Raw genomic sequence first — 15,075 nt, 5'->3', positions numbered from 1 at the left:
GAGAAGGAAGAAAATACACTGGTTTCTCAAAAGTACGCCAAGTTTTCCTAGGACCAAACTCTCAATGGAACGTCTCACTTGGAAAATTATGTAGGGAATCTGAGTAAAACTCAGATTATACTCATAACAACGTCAAGCAGATAAAGAATTTGTGGCACTGTCTTTTATAGGGCACTTTAATAATCATTCCATTAATGTTTGCTCACTGACAATGAACATTATCAATAAATTTAGCTTCGGAATTTTTATCATACTATTCATTTATAGCGATAGGCTAAATGCTCCATTTAAAAAAAGAAGCACATAGAGATTTAGTCTGTCCTTCATTCGTAACTCCCATCTGATTCTGATCCTTACCGATTCCCACCCAGACTCATGCCATGGCCTCTTACCTGAGCATTCTGCCTTCAGGCTCTTCTCCCTTCAAGACGATTTGTGCTTCACTCCAAGAATCATCTTATTAAACTGATGCTTTGATAACACCACTTGCTTGCTTAAAAGCCCTCCATGAAACTCTTGTGCTTATAAGATAAAGTACAAACTCCATAGCCTGTGTTCAAAGCTTTCATAATATGGCCTCAACTTGTCACTCTAGCCTTATCTCTCATGATTGCAGGAAGGAACCCTTTATTCTAGCATAACTAGATCATTACTTTACACTAAAATTGCTCTGTGCCTTTTGCCTTTGCCCCTAAATTATTGCCATTCTGTCATCTGAAATGTTCAACCCCCCCCCCATCAAAACTCTATCAATCCTTCCATCTTCTCCCTGTACCATCCCTGCCTAACTACTCTAACTGCAAGTTGGTTCTTCCTCCTTTGCAATTCTGTAATTCTTGTAGTTAGGTTATATGAAGAAACCCTGTCAGGCCAACTAGGCAGACAGTGTGTTTCCAAGACAGAGCAGTGTGTTTTAAAGGCTCTTTTTATTCTCCATAGCCCATGGCATGGTGCCTTAAATGTAGTAAACACTTAGGTATTTGAAGTGAGATTGAATGGTATGAAAGGGAAAAGGGTTAATTGTACTAATAGCCTTACAAATTATTTTATTAGATTTTTCTAGCTATCATAATTGTCATTCAGTAAAGTAGCAATTTAATATGATGCAGTCATCATCAAACAAGCTGGTTTAGATAATTAAGTTGGGTTTCTTGTTTTGCTTTATTATGCCTAGAACCTTCAGAGAAATTACTTGGAATATGCTTGAAAGGACTCTTCAAGTGCATACCAATCAGTGCATATCTTCTCACTTGTTTTGACTGCTAATTAAACGTTTACTTGTATGTTTCTTAATTGTACGCTCCTTAAGACCTAAGACCATGTCATATTAGTTTTATTTTTTGCCAGATGCTCGTATATCTTACTCATTCAAGATGCTCAATAAACATCTAATGACTGGAATTTATCTAATTTAGATATATTTAACTCAAGTTTATAACCCACCAGGAAAACTTACATTAACGCCTTCATTTAATATTACTTCTAAAGAAACAAAGAGTCAAAACTTTAAATTGAAATGTATTTATGGTTTAGGTACAATTATCACCTTGCTTAATCTCAGCAGACAGCTCAGTAATTTGATAGAGCATTGAAAAGAAGAGTTGGTTTAGGAACACTCAGGCAACAATTTAAGAAAAACACCTCAGGCAGCATATCGGTTTGCAGTCTAAAATTTGAAAGACTTTGGAAATTTTTATTTCTAAGGCACAGTGGCAGCTATGTATTTATCATGTTTTAATTTTGTTTTGCCAGAGGATAAGAAGTCCAGTTCCGGAAAAATGAATTCCCTCCAGGCTTCTCATACTCAGGTCCCATCGCGTAACAGCATTGTTCTTTAATTCTTTAGGTTCTGAGAGACAAAATGGTAAAGCATCTTCTAAGAACAAAAGAGCGAGCCAGCCCTGGTGGCCTAGTGGTTAAAGTTTGGCACCCTCTACTTCAGCAGCCCAGGTTCAGTTCCTGGGCGTGGAGCCACACCACTCGTCTGCCAGTAATCCTGCCATGGTGGCGGCTCACATAGAAGAACTAGAAGGACCTACAACTAGAATATACAAATATATACTGGGGCTTTGGGGAAGAAAAAAAAAAGAGAGAGGAAGATTGGCAACAGATGTTAGCTCTGGGTGACTCTTACCCAGCAAAAAAAAAAAAAGAAAGAAAAATTATTTTATCCCAGAACAGCAGCCTTTGGATGACTTCTGACTTTTCTTACATAATTTTGAATTCTTATAAAGTCTAACAAGAATTTTCTAAGTTATATCTTTTAACTATTGTTCCTTCATGTACAAGATGTAGACGCCTGGAAGTTGAGTAACATGACCTTGGGTTTTGCATGCCCTATGTCTCAAAGCATTTTAAAATGAATTTAGATTTGTTTAAGAAGCTGTAAGAATAGAGAAGGGAGGGAAATTAACTTTAAATATTTACAAAAATAGGGCTTAGAAAATCCTCGAGTTTTGTAGAAGGGGCTACTCGATTGCACAAACAGTGGGAGGTGCTCCTCGTTCTAGAAGACAATCTGGCATTTCAGAGCAGACATTTTAAATAAGTGAATAAGAAATTTAAAGATATTAGCTTCAGGTGGAAAAATTTTCTTGGAAGAAATGATTTTATATATGTAACCTAAATGCCAGCTGAGGACGCCTTGCCCACAAGTGATCCGTTTAAACTTGATCTTAAAATCCATTCCACAATCAGGAGCCTACTCCATGATTTTGGCAAATTTTTCTGAATACTTTCTTTTCTCATGCATCTCTATGCCACTATAAACCTGTGTGCTTTTGCTCTGTATCCGTAAAAATCCACGATACTTCAGATGCAAAACACAATCCCTTTGTCATTTTCCATAAAAATCCACTCACATCGTGCATTGTGTTAATTTTTTGTTTGTTTGTTTTTATTTTTTATTTTTATTGTTGTTGCATCTTTTGAAGATTTAGAGTGGTTGCAAGGAAGAGGCACATCCAAGAGCATGGCCTTTGACCAATCTTCAGGCTTCTCCATGCAGGCTCTTCCTCTACTCCCCTCATTTTCCATCTCCTTCCCCAGATTAACAAGCATCTATTTCCCTCTGACTTCTTCAGTGAGGTCCCAGCACTTCCAGGCCTCTAGAAGGCCCCTCTCTCACTTTATCTCACACCTTGTCATGGTATTTTTCCAATACCAATGCCATTCTCTTCCGAAGGAGAATTCAGAGGGAAGCTGTCAACACATCCATATTTTTCCATTTCCTTACATATAGGTACCTTGTCATTTATATTCTGAATTGCATTTCTGGTGACTTGATCTCCATAAAAAGAGAAGCCCAGAAGACTTCTGCCTTGCGTAAAATTAAAACTTGGGTTCACGGCTTTAAATAGGAGCTGTTCCATCCAAATAGTGAACAAGGTTGACCAGCTCTCATTGTGGTTTCCCAGCACAGCGAACCCACATGGCTTAAACCTGTGCTCCCACAGGCCCCTATAGCTTATCTTCAGCCATTGCAGTTTTTAACCTCAACACTTGTGCTATTCTCCAAACAATAGGTTGTTTGTGTTTCTGCGTACTTCCTTTGCACTCTGGATAAATCTGGCCTTTCAGATTAATTAGAGCAGGCCCAGCTGTAGTGGGTGGATAATCATCTGCTTTATAAGTAAGGGAAATCGGAAAAGCCTCTCTACTCATTTTTTCATATATTTTCTATGGAATGATACCATGGTATCTGACATATTGTTGATTGCTCTTTAGTATTTAAAATAGGGACATCCCAGGAGCGGGGGTGAAGGGATCAGCGAAATAGGTGAAGTGGATCAAGAGGTAAAAAATTCCAGTTATAAAATAAGTGTCATGAGGATGTAAAGTAGAGCATAGGGAGTTTAGACAAAAATGTTGTAATAATGTTGTAAGGGTACAGATGGCAACTAAGCATGGTGATCATTTTGTAATGTATAAAAATGTCAAATCCCTATGTTGTACACCTGAAACTAATATTATATTGTATGTCAATTATACTTCAATAAAAAAGTTAAATTTAAAAAGTAAAATAAAATAGAGACATCCCTTAACACTGGGGCAATCATTAGAGAATCCAGATTAACAATTAGGAAGTGGATCTCTAAGAGGATGAGAATGCTGCCCTCCCCATTTCTCTCTACCTCCCTAAATTCCAGCAGAACTTAAGATTCTGCCCAAATGCCTCCTTCTCTGAAAGGTCTCCACAGTCTTCTCTCACAGACTTTTCTTCTTCTGCATGCCCATGTATATATCTGACAATTAATAGGAGCAACAATCCTGTGTAAATAAGAAATTTCTAACAATTAGAGCTGATCAATGTTGGCATGGGCTACCCTGGGATTTAGTGAGCCTTCTGTGCCTGGAACAACTTAAGCAGAGGTTGGACAAATTGCTCACAATGTGGTAGGGGCAGTTCATGTGCTGGATAAAAATTGAACTTGATGATCTTCAAGATCTCCCCTAATTCTGAGCTTCTAGTTACTGCCTTGTGTCCTCTGATGAAATAAAATACAGAGTTGTTAAGGGATTCCATTACTTAATCTTCCATGTCTTTTTATTTTTTTTCTGAATAGATCTTAAACAGCTTAAGAGCAGTGGTCATTCATCTCTTTTCAGTGCTTAGACCAACTTGCACAAAATAAGTGTCAAAAAAACGTCTGGGTTGAACCAGCTGGTTTTGAAGGGGGCTTAAGAAAGGGAAGGGAGGACAACCTGGAGACAATAAAGTAGATACGGAGCAGCCCCACGAAGCACCAGGTTTCTAGGAATTAGGTCCCATGGAAGAATGGTAGCTCGCAGGGAGTGAGAGGGCCTTTCATCGTCTTCACTTGTTCTCCCACTGCGTCCGCGCAGGACTTATTGCCACCACTGCTGACCCGCATACGAGCCCAGGTTTCATTCTCTTCCTTCTTGTCATCATTCTTGATTTTCTAGTTAAGGGAAAGAGATTTGCAGGAAACACTAAACCAACTATTTAATAATTGTGGCAAATAGATCCATAAATTCTTTAATTGCCCCCTTTGATGCAAGGAAATTCCCTAAAAGCAGAGCAGAACCCAGTCACAGAGAAGATACGGACAAATGCATCAAACCCATAACTGGATTCACAGATGTGCAGCATCTTTTGGTGATTCAGAGCTGGGAGGTGGTGATACTGCCTCGCCGGGACAGGTACGGTCTGTGGACCAGCAGCACTGGCATCGCCTGGGAGCTCTTGAGAAACGCGGAAGCTCAGGCTCCGTCCCAAACCTACCGACCCAGAATCTGCATCATAACAAGAGCTGCAGGTTAGTTCAGGTTCAAGTTTGAGAAGCACTAGTGCTGAAGGGGCCTTGTACTTTGGGCCAGGGTCTTATCAGAATCAGCTAGGAAATTTAATTAAATAAGAAACCACCTCCCGGAGAGTCTACCACGCCCACACTAGGGCTTCCGTTACTGATGAGAATGTGTGATAACACATTTCTCGCGATTCGGGGAGGAAAAACAATTGTAAATCATTGATTCATGGCTATAACACTTAAGCCCATTTCTATTTATTCTGTTTTTTGCAGAACAATCATGCAGTCAAAAAACAATTTTTTTCCCAACATTATCTAAAATTAAAACACGCTAGCTATACTTTCTCTTTAGATCATAATGGCAATTTCTTTTTAACTATGGTAGAAGCAATGCTATAAATGAAGAAAACTTTTAAGACATCCTGTTGATTTCTAGTTTGTATGTGAAAAGCCCTAATGAATAAGTCACAAAGTTTTTAGCGTGAGAATGTGCTTTGAATTTATGACGATATCTGTAATCAAACAAATGGGGGAGTGGAGGGTGGAGAGGAGTATCAGTGCAATAAATGTGGAAAGCCTGAAGATAGTATTTATATTGGAATGCATTACGAGGACAACTTCATAGATAAATGTATGAAAGTCGTAAAAAATACTCTCTATGTCGCTTGTAGATTGAGAAAGTGTTTGATTTAACAAAACATTCACTATCATAAGACATGCTCTCCAATTAGACTGAGAACAGCTTAAAATACATTCTACTTTAATAAAGATGAACATGTAATTACTTTTTAACGTTAAAAGTTTAATGAAAGAGGTATGATCTGTTTAGAATGCAGCAATAACTGAGTCATAACATTAGTCAGTCCCTAACCGAGAGAAAGGAAAAGATTCCTCATTCTAACCACAAGAACTCTTGACTATGAGGATGAGCCACAAAAAGTCGTATCTAGGTGAGGGCCACCTGGGTTCCCTCAGTCATCAGTGTGACAGGGCATGAGGTCTGAGTCCAGAGTTAGAAGCATGAATCTCAACTTTGTCATTATTCATGTAAGCAAGTGATTTAACATTTGGATCCTCATTTGCCTCATCTGTAAAATGAAGAAATCGTTATATACTAGGTTTCTGTGAGAGTCATTCCTATGTTTATTGATCATTTGAATTACTATGTACTGTTTATTACATTTATTTATTTTCTCCCAATAGGGTTTTTGCTTTTTTCTTGATGAATTAATGATATCAGGCCTTTATGAATAATGTTTGTAGTAATTAAAAAAAATTTGGGTATTTACCTCCTAATTTTGTTAATGATTATTTTACCTAATGAACTTTTTCATTTTATATAGCCAAATATATTGTTTTTAAGATTTTCTAATAGTTTTTATAAAAGTTCTTCATCTCGCGTAGATAATACTTTACACACATTATCTTCTAGTTTTGAATTAATTACAATTCACTCATGTTTCTTTAGGTGTTTTTATTATATAATTATAAAGTGCATATTGTAAATAAAAATGGAATAACAAAGCATAAAGAGAAAATAAAAATCACTACCCTGTTAATAATGTGGTTTACTATCTTCCAGTCATTTTTCTGTGTATATTTTCTCCAAAATTGGGATAATGCAATTTTGACATAATAAAAAATATATATTTGGTCTCTGCCCCCAGTCCCTAACACAGAGCTCCTAAAACCCTTGGAATTTCCTAAGTGATAGGAGTGCTGGAGGCATCTTTTGTTCTAATATTTGGTCTTTGATCCAGATTCCTGACACAAGAGCTTCTAAGATCCTTGGAATCTCTAGAGTAATAAGAGTGTTTTTTTTGTATGCTAATGAGATGACTGATGGCTAGGGGCTCCTAGACAGCTTCAGGATAGGGGTTGGTCACCAGAAAGACCAAGGCATGATTAGAAGGTTGAACTTTGGCCCCCACCTTCAACCTCTGGGGAAGAGGAGAGGGGCTAGAGATTGAGCTAATCACCAATGGCCATTGATTTAATAAACTATTCCTATGTAATAAAAATCTCCATAAAAACTCTAAACCATAGGGTTTGGAGAGCTTCCTGGTTGGTGAACACATCGAGATACTAGAAGGGCATGCCAGGAGAAGACATGGAGGCTCCATGCTACACGCCCCACCCCAATACCTTGCCTATGAATCTCTTCCATTTGGCTGTTTCTGACTTGTATCCTTTATAATAAACCAGTAATAGTAAGTAAACTGCTTTCCTGAGTTTTGTGAGCCATTCTAGCAAATTATCTAACCCAAAGACAGGATTGTGAGAACTCTTGATTTGTAGCTGGTCAGTCAGAAATATGGGAGGCCTGGACTTGCTTTTGGAATCTGAAGTAGGGACAGTCTTGGGGGACTAGGCCCTTAACTGGTGGGATCTGATGCTAACTCCAGGTAGATAGTGTCAGAATTTAACTGAATTGTAAGACACCAGGCTGGCAGAGAATTGGTCAGTGTGGGGAAAAAAATTTCATACATTTGGTGACTAGAGAAGTGTGAAAAAGGTTTTCCTCTAGCTATATATAAAGTCTGGGGTCCAATTTTTTTTATATCTTATTATGAGTATTTTCTCTTGTTATTAAAGTCTTCATGGTAGACATTTTTAACAGCTGCATAACATTCCACTTTTCGTATGTTCCATAATCATTCTCCTGTTGTTGTTCCAAGGCTATTTCTCATTTTTGCTATAAATATCATTAAGGAACATTCTTTCATGTGAATATTTGTACCATATTTCATTATATCCTTAAGATAAATTCTTAGGAAGAGAATTACTGAATTAAGGAATATAAAAATTTTTAAGGCTTCTGTTTTTTTTTGTTGCTGAAAAAATGAAATCTATATGTCACCAACTAACTGCACTGAGTAACTCAAAGGACGTTTTGAAAGCACTTAACTGTTTCTCCAAATTGTTTTTCAGTCATGTTAAGAGAAGCAATCACCAGTCACTCTGAATCAGTCCAAACCCCACCATAAGAGTGATGTCTGTGCAGACAGGCAGAGAAGTGTCCAAAAGTTACCTTTGCTTCATTTTAATGTTAAGATCTCCACCCCAGGAAGAGCTTAAGCCTTATTAGCATAATGTGATGTATGTGAAAGCATGTTTTCAAACCACGCCTGCTTGTGCTTATACTCATCTCTAGGTGTGATGATGAAACTTCCCTTTCGAATATTCATTTGCCATCCAAACTAAAAGGCACTTGTTTTCCCTTGCTAGGGGAGCCATGGCTTTAGAAATGATTCCCTGTGTTCTCCTTATTTGCTGCAAATAAATTGTACTTTGTGTGACAACTACTTCTGGTGAAGGCTTTGATTTTAACTCACCGAGAAGCAAACTCCCTTTGGTTCAGTAACATAAGTAAGCCATACTAATTTAAAATTTCACAAGTATACGTGAAGGTCCATTTTGCCACTCATTAACTCTATATTTCACCATTTAAAAATATTAACCATCAGAGAGGAACTGTTCTAAGTGACTTTAAAACATAATATTTTGACTGTACATCCCTAGAGAAATATACTTTAAAACAAAAAGAACATTAAAAAACCCCCTACAGTTTTATATAATCATATTGATGGTATTTGTGGTAGTGTAGGCATTGTTATTCCAAGGTTATTATGTGGGTATTGTGTTTCAAGGCAAATAATTATGATGATGTCCTTAAAAATCAGGATTTTGGACATGGGATGCAGATATAACATCAATAACATTTTGTAAAATTCCTATAGTCCTTAGAGCTGGCCCCATGGTGTAGTGGTTAAGTTTGGCACGCTCCACTTCAGTGGCCTGGGTTTGGTTCCCAGGCGTGGCCCTACACCACTCATTGGTTTGCTGTGGCATCGGCCCACATACAAAATAGAGGAAAACTGGCACAGATGTTAGCTCAGAGCAAATCTTCCTCAAATGAAAAAGAGGAAGATTGGCAATAGATGTCAGCTCAGGGCGAATTTTCCTCAGCAAAAAAAGAAAAGAAAAAAAGAATGGAGCATCATTTGATGACAGAAAACAAAGAAGTAGAACCATCACAAGAACTTGGATGTCAACTTGAAGAGGTTTTCTCCCATTGGTCAAAGATGGGAATGTGAGCATCAATCAGGATAATAATAGCAGTGGTTTAAATTAAATTCTGTATATGTTTTAAAAAAACCCAACTCTTCATCATCTTTGAAGGATTTGAAGGAACCAATACATTATTTGAAAACTAATAAACAAGGGGAAAATCAAGCATTTTTGTAGTCTTTCCTTTACAAGCTGTACTACTAGATAACCAAAGATTTGATGAGAGAAAGTTTCTCTTTATTGAAGTATTCCAAATAATAAATGAAAAGGGAATGTAGAATTAAAATATCATATTTTTTACCCCGAATGAATGAATGTAAGCAATGATCATCGGCAGCTGCTAACATCACAAAAAGAGGTAACCTGATATTGTTTGTCACCAATGGAAAACTGCAACCCCACCTATCCAGGAATCTCGCCAAAAAAAAATAAAATAAAATCAAACCTGAATTATCAAGCCTCTAAATCTAATTTCCAATTTGTAGAAAAGAAAGAGTACAGAGGAACTGTTAAATGACACCACTGAGATTCAATTGGCAAAATCCAGACTATGGAAAATTCTACAGAGGAAATGACTCACTCTTTTCAACAAACAAATTGCAAAAAATAAAAATGGGGAGTGAAGGAAGGGGGGCAGGGGAGAGAGACAGAGAGAAGAAGGGAACCTATATATTAAAAGAGACATAAGAAACATGTTGTCCACTCACAATGTATGAATTTTATTGAGATTCTGATTAAAGCCAACAAGTTGGGGTATGGAGTGAGACAATGGGAAAATTTAAATGCTGATTGAATATTTGATATTAAAGGATTATTTAATTTTTTATGTGTGCAAGTAGTATTGTGGTTCTGTTTTGTGATGGATCTCATCTTTATAGATACACACTGAACTATTTATGGGTGAAATGGTATCTGAGATTTGCTTCAAAATAATCCATCAGGTAAAAAGCGAAGTGGATGAAGGTATAAATGAGACAACATTGTTCATAAGGTGATAATTTTTGTATAACGGGGTGATAGCGACATGGGCATTCATTATTCTATTCTTTCCTTTTGTATGTTTTTGAAATTTTCTACAATTTCTACAAAAAGAATAAAATACTTTGCAGTGTCCTCTGAGAGGGGAGAAGAAGGAGTGAATCTAATTACAAAGAACCTTCCAGACCTACAAGGAAGAAATTGCATAGTGTGACTCTTTTTGAAACTATTTTTTTGAGCATTAAATAAATGTGTGAGCTCATAATCTTCTGGTCACTGTAAAAGAAATGTTATTTTTGAACCAACATCTGTGCCCAACTTAAAGGATGGTATAAGAGGATGGAAACAGCTCTTGGTTCTCAAATAATCATTATTTTCCTGGGTGCAAAACTGAAATGGAAGTGAAAATACTATCATCAAGTATTCTCCTTTCTTAGCTTTCTGTTATTCCATTTTTAATATTAAAAATGGAGTTTGCTAGAATATAGACAAAGCAAGCTTGTCCTCTAACAGTGCTGAAGACTTATAATTATTATCTGCTGTGAATTTCTTTTTAAGTATAGTTTTCCAGCATACAAATGTGACTAAAAGACTTAGCATTTGTGTTCAAATGGAGTACTCAAATTTAAGGCATGAAAAGAAGTCTCTCTTTAGTGGGTTCTCTCTGACACTTGCTTTGGGGAAGTTTCTGGGTAATCCCAAGGCAGGATAGCTCCCCCAAGACCACAGGGAGGATCACCGTCGTCTTCTTTTTTTCATTTTCCTTCCCAGCAATACTCAACCTTCACGCTGTCCGCAGCAACACAGCATCCTCAGGATGTATTAACATACACAACTCTTTAGGATCACAGAATCATCGACTGAAACATTTGAAGAGGCTCTGAATCTCTGTTACAGTGTGAGAACATTTCAGAATACAAATTATACAGTGTTGAGGTAATTTGCAAGTACACAGCCTTGCATTCCTCAATAAACTTGGCACAAGTTTAAAGCCTTAAACAGTCTGTCCTTGGATGGCTTACTTTTATTCCCTTTGGAGGCAGCTGGCCCTTCCTGTGGCCTTGACCCAGGGTCACTGTTCTTTCTTGTTAGGCCTCCCATCATCCCAGGCTTCTTCTGAGTTTTACTTCCACAGATTTCCTCAGTCCCTAGAAAGCCAAGCTCCTTTCCAGCCTGGGCCCAAGTCAGGTTCTCTGCACTCACATGAAAACTGTTCTGGTAGCTCCAAATGTAAGCTGAGAATTTTCTGCGCAACATTCCTCTGGAGTCTGGGCAATGACACAGTTTACCTGGCTAAGCATCCTCCCATAATGAATGTGTTCTGAATGAATATGTTCTGAATATGATTATGAATATGTTCTGAATGAATATGTTCTGAATGCATGTTTCTCAATTATTTTGTTTTCCCCACCCCTTCCTATATTTCAAAATTTTAAATAACTTGTTTTAGCCTCTTCTTCCCAGTCCTGATCACGTATACCTAAGGATTCCCCACTACCAACCTCCACTCCCAATTTCAATTATAGTTTCTTATGAAAATGCCCAAGTTCCAAATGTATCCTTGGACTTATAAACTCTGCCTTACAGTTGAACCCTTTGGCCCAGCAAAACATGGAGAATCAGATTTCCCAACTCAAATGCAGATTTCTGGCAGATTTGTGACAGCCACGTGTAGCAAACACCCCTGGTGATCACCCAGAGCGCTTTGGATCCTCTCTTCAGAGGACTGAACTTGAGCTGCTGGGGCCCCTTCTGCCCTGGTGTTCTGTACAGAGAACCGGAAGTGCCTGAGAGGCACTACATTCCTGGGAAAACTCATAGCCAAGTACTGACTTGTGTGAGCGTTTGACAGCCCATCCTGTGCCTCAGAGTGGGACAAAACTGAGATGTAATTTATGTTCCAAAGCGCCCTATGGAATTGGTCTGAAGCTGAGAAATCACCTGAAATTTCTCTTTTGCTTGTCTTCTTCCCTCTTTTCAGTCCTGCTTCCTCCACTCTCGTACCTGCTTCTCCCAGGAGCACTTCCCTAATAAACCTCGAATATTTATACATGAATCCTCATCTCAGGGTAAGCTTCTGCAGAATTCAACCTGAGTCCATGCCATAAAAATGCCACTACTTAATTACAATCAATCCCCTGAATTCTGCAAAACTGATCATTACAGATTTAGCGAAAAAAAAATTCTTGCTAAAAAAATCTAGAGATAAAATTATGCCCTGCTAAATTTTCATATTCTATTGTTTTCTTGAGTGATAACTTTTTTTAAAACTTGTGTCCAATTTTTGTATTTTTAAGAATCAAAACTCTGGTGGAGTTTTTTTTTATAAATTTCCAAGAGGGCCAGCCCTGTGGCTTAGCGGTTGAGTGCTCGCACTCCGATGCTGGCAGCCCGGGTTCAGATCCCGGGCGCGCACCAACGCACCACTTCTCCGGCCGTGCTGAGGCCGCGTCCCACATACAGCAACCAGAAGGATGTGCAGCTATGACATACAACTATCTACTGGGGCTTTGGGGGGAAAATAAATAAATAAATAAATGAAATTATATAAATTTCCAAGAAAAAGAAAGGATTTGATTTATCCATAGAGTAGCCTGAATACAATCTTTTGAGCTGTTCGCTTTGCTCCCAAATATTCTGGATTATTTTTCTTTATACCACATGGTTCAGAAACATGATTAGTTCTAGTGGCCATTTCAAACAATTGGCTTTGGTGTTTAAGTCAAACTATGTTTCCAAGTTTGTTAAATAATAGTTAAACAACTATATATGTAACATTTCATATTTTGAATTTTTTCACTTATTATATCCTTAAAGTTTTCTCATGTTACAAACACATTTTCAAATACATCAAGATCACACTAACGGACACATATTTTTATGGTGAATAAATTCATTTTAATTTTATTTTTCAAATTTTTCTCAATTATGAATATAATACATCTAAACTTTTTTTAAACTATGTATAAAAATCTGAAAGGAAATACACCAAAATATTATATTTATGTTGGGATTTTTTTCTACTTGTCTATATTTTTGACACTATTATCATGAGAATATTCTATTTTCATGATGATAAACTTTAAATATACACAATAAAATCAAAGAAAATAGAAATGTTTAAATAGCAAACTTCCTAAAATATGCAAGTTCAATTTTTAGAGCTTTCTCAAGACATCTGCTACACTAGCTCATAAAGAAAAAATTCTAAATTATTGTTGTTTACATTGAAAATCACAAGCTATGCTTGCTGCATCTAGTAGATTGCCTAATACTGGAGCACAATTCATATTTGCTAAATAAATGATATTTTATGGTAAAAAAATAGCTTTTATTTAGCTTTGTGTTCATTTACTGATTAAGCAAGATATTTCACAATGAGTATCACTAGGATATAAGGCAGGTTTTTTGATGCTTATATAACACGTAGAAATTCAAAATTCATATTCACATGTAAAAACTCTGAATCAAAAAAGGAACATTAAGAACTGGCCCTGATGGCCTAGTGGTTAAAACTTCAGTGCACTCCGCTTCGGCAGCCCAGGTTTGGTTCCCAGGTGCGGAACCACAGCACCCGTCTGTCAGTTGCCATGCTCTGCCTGTGGCTCATATAGAAGAACCAGAAGGACCTACAACTAGAATATACAACTATGTACTGGGGCTTTGGGGAGGGAAAAAAAAAAAAAGGAACATCTACTTACATAAGCAGATGAACATTAAACAGAAGTAAGATACAAGAATTTAATAATTTGTCTTCCCTAAATGCAAGCATTGATGTGGTAATGACTTGTTTTTGAGATTTACATTTATAGCCACAATCTGGTTATCATTTTACATATTTAGTCACTGCTTTTAATATCGCAGTTCTAAGGAAAGCCTATAGAAACTGCTTTACATACTATTGAGTACATCTGACTTCAATTTCAGCCTTCTTATACTTCAAATGCAAACTTGTCTTAATCCATTGGAAAGAATGTAGAGACTTCGGCTAATTTAGGAAATAGAACACTTCTACTGAGAAAAGGGTTGTGTTCTCCTATCAACACTAGATAAAAAATGACATGGTGTTGATGTAGAATTTCAGTCATTTGTAGGAGAGATCCCACAATTATTCTTCCCTTAAATTTTTATCAAATAATTAAATTAGATGTGACATCTCTACACCAACACTCAAAAAGCATTAGAACATCTAAAATAGCAAAATATCATCAGACCTTAGCTCCCACTCAATTTTCACTCAGTAATCACTGTCATAACATGTCTTTGGTCCGGCTGTTGTGTCTTCAAGAGCAAAACTATAGCAAGAATGGGCATAATTCTTAGTAACAGAAATTAGACATCAGATAAAGCTTCATAGAACAAACAAACAAACAAAAAAGGATAGTTTAACATGAGACGGGGTACCATAGCAAGAGGCTGTGGGTAGTTTGTCTCGGGGGTCTGAACTATACAATAACTGTTCATGTGTAGTGGACCCATCTGGATTCAGGCTGAACTGTGTCATTTTTTGAAGACCTTTCCAATCGCATGAGCTTGTGATTATTCATGAAGGAAACTCTTTTGTATCATCTACCAAATTTGACCTGTACAACCTCAGCTTTACAGAAAAAGTGAGACAAACTTATTTTCCAGGCAATGATTTAAGAAGGAAAAATATTTATGAGGTGCTAGATTTTGATATCTTGCAATGCAAGGTGCCATAAAACAAATGAGTTTTTCTTTCACCTAAGAGGCATTTTTCATTAATTCAGATTTA

This window comes from Diceros bicornis, chromosome 10, assembly GCF_020826845.1.
Source record: "Diceros bicornis minor isolate mBicDic1 chromosome 10, mDicBic1.mat.cur, whole genome shotgun sequence".
NCBI lineage: Eukaryota > Metazoa > Chordata > Mammalia > Perissodactyla > Rhinocerotidae > Diceros > Diceros bicornis.
Note: the sequence above shows the minus strand (reverse complement) of the source record.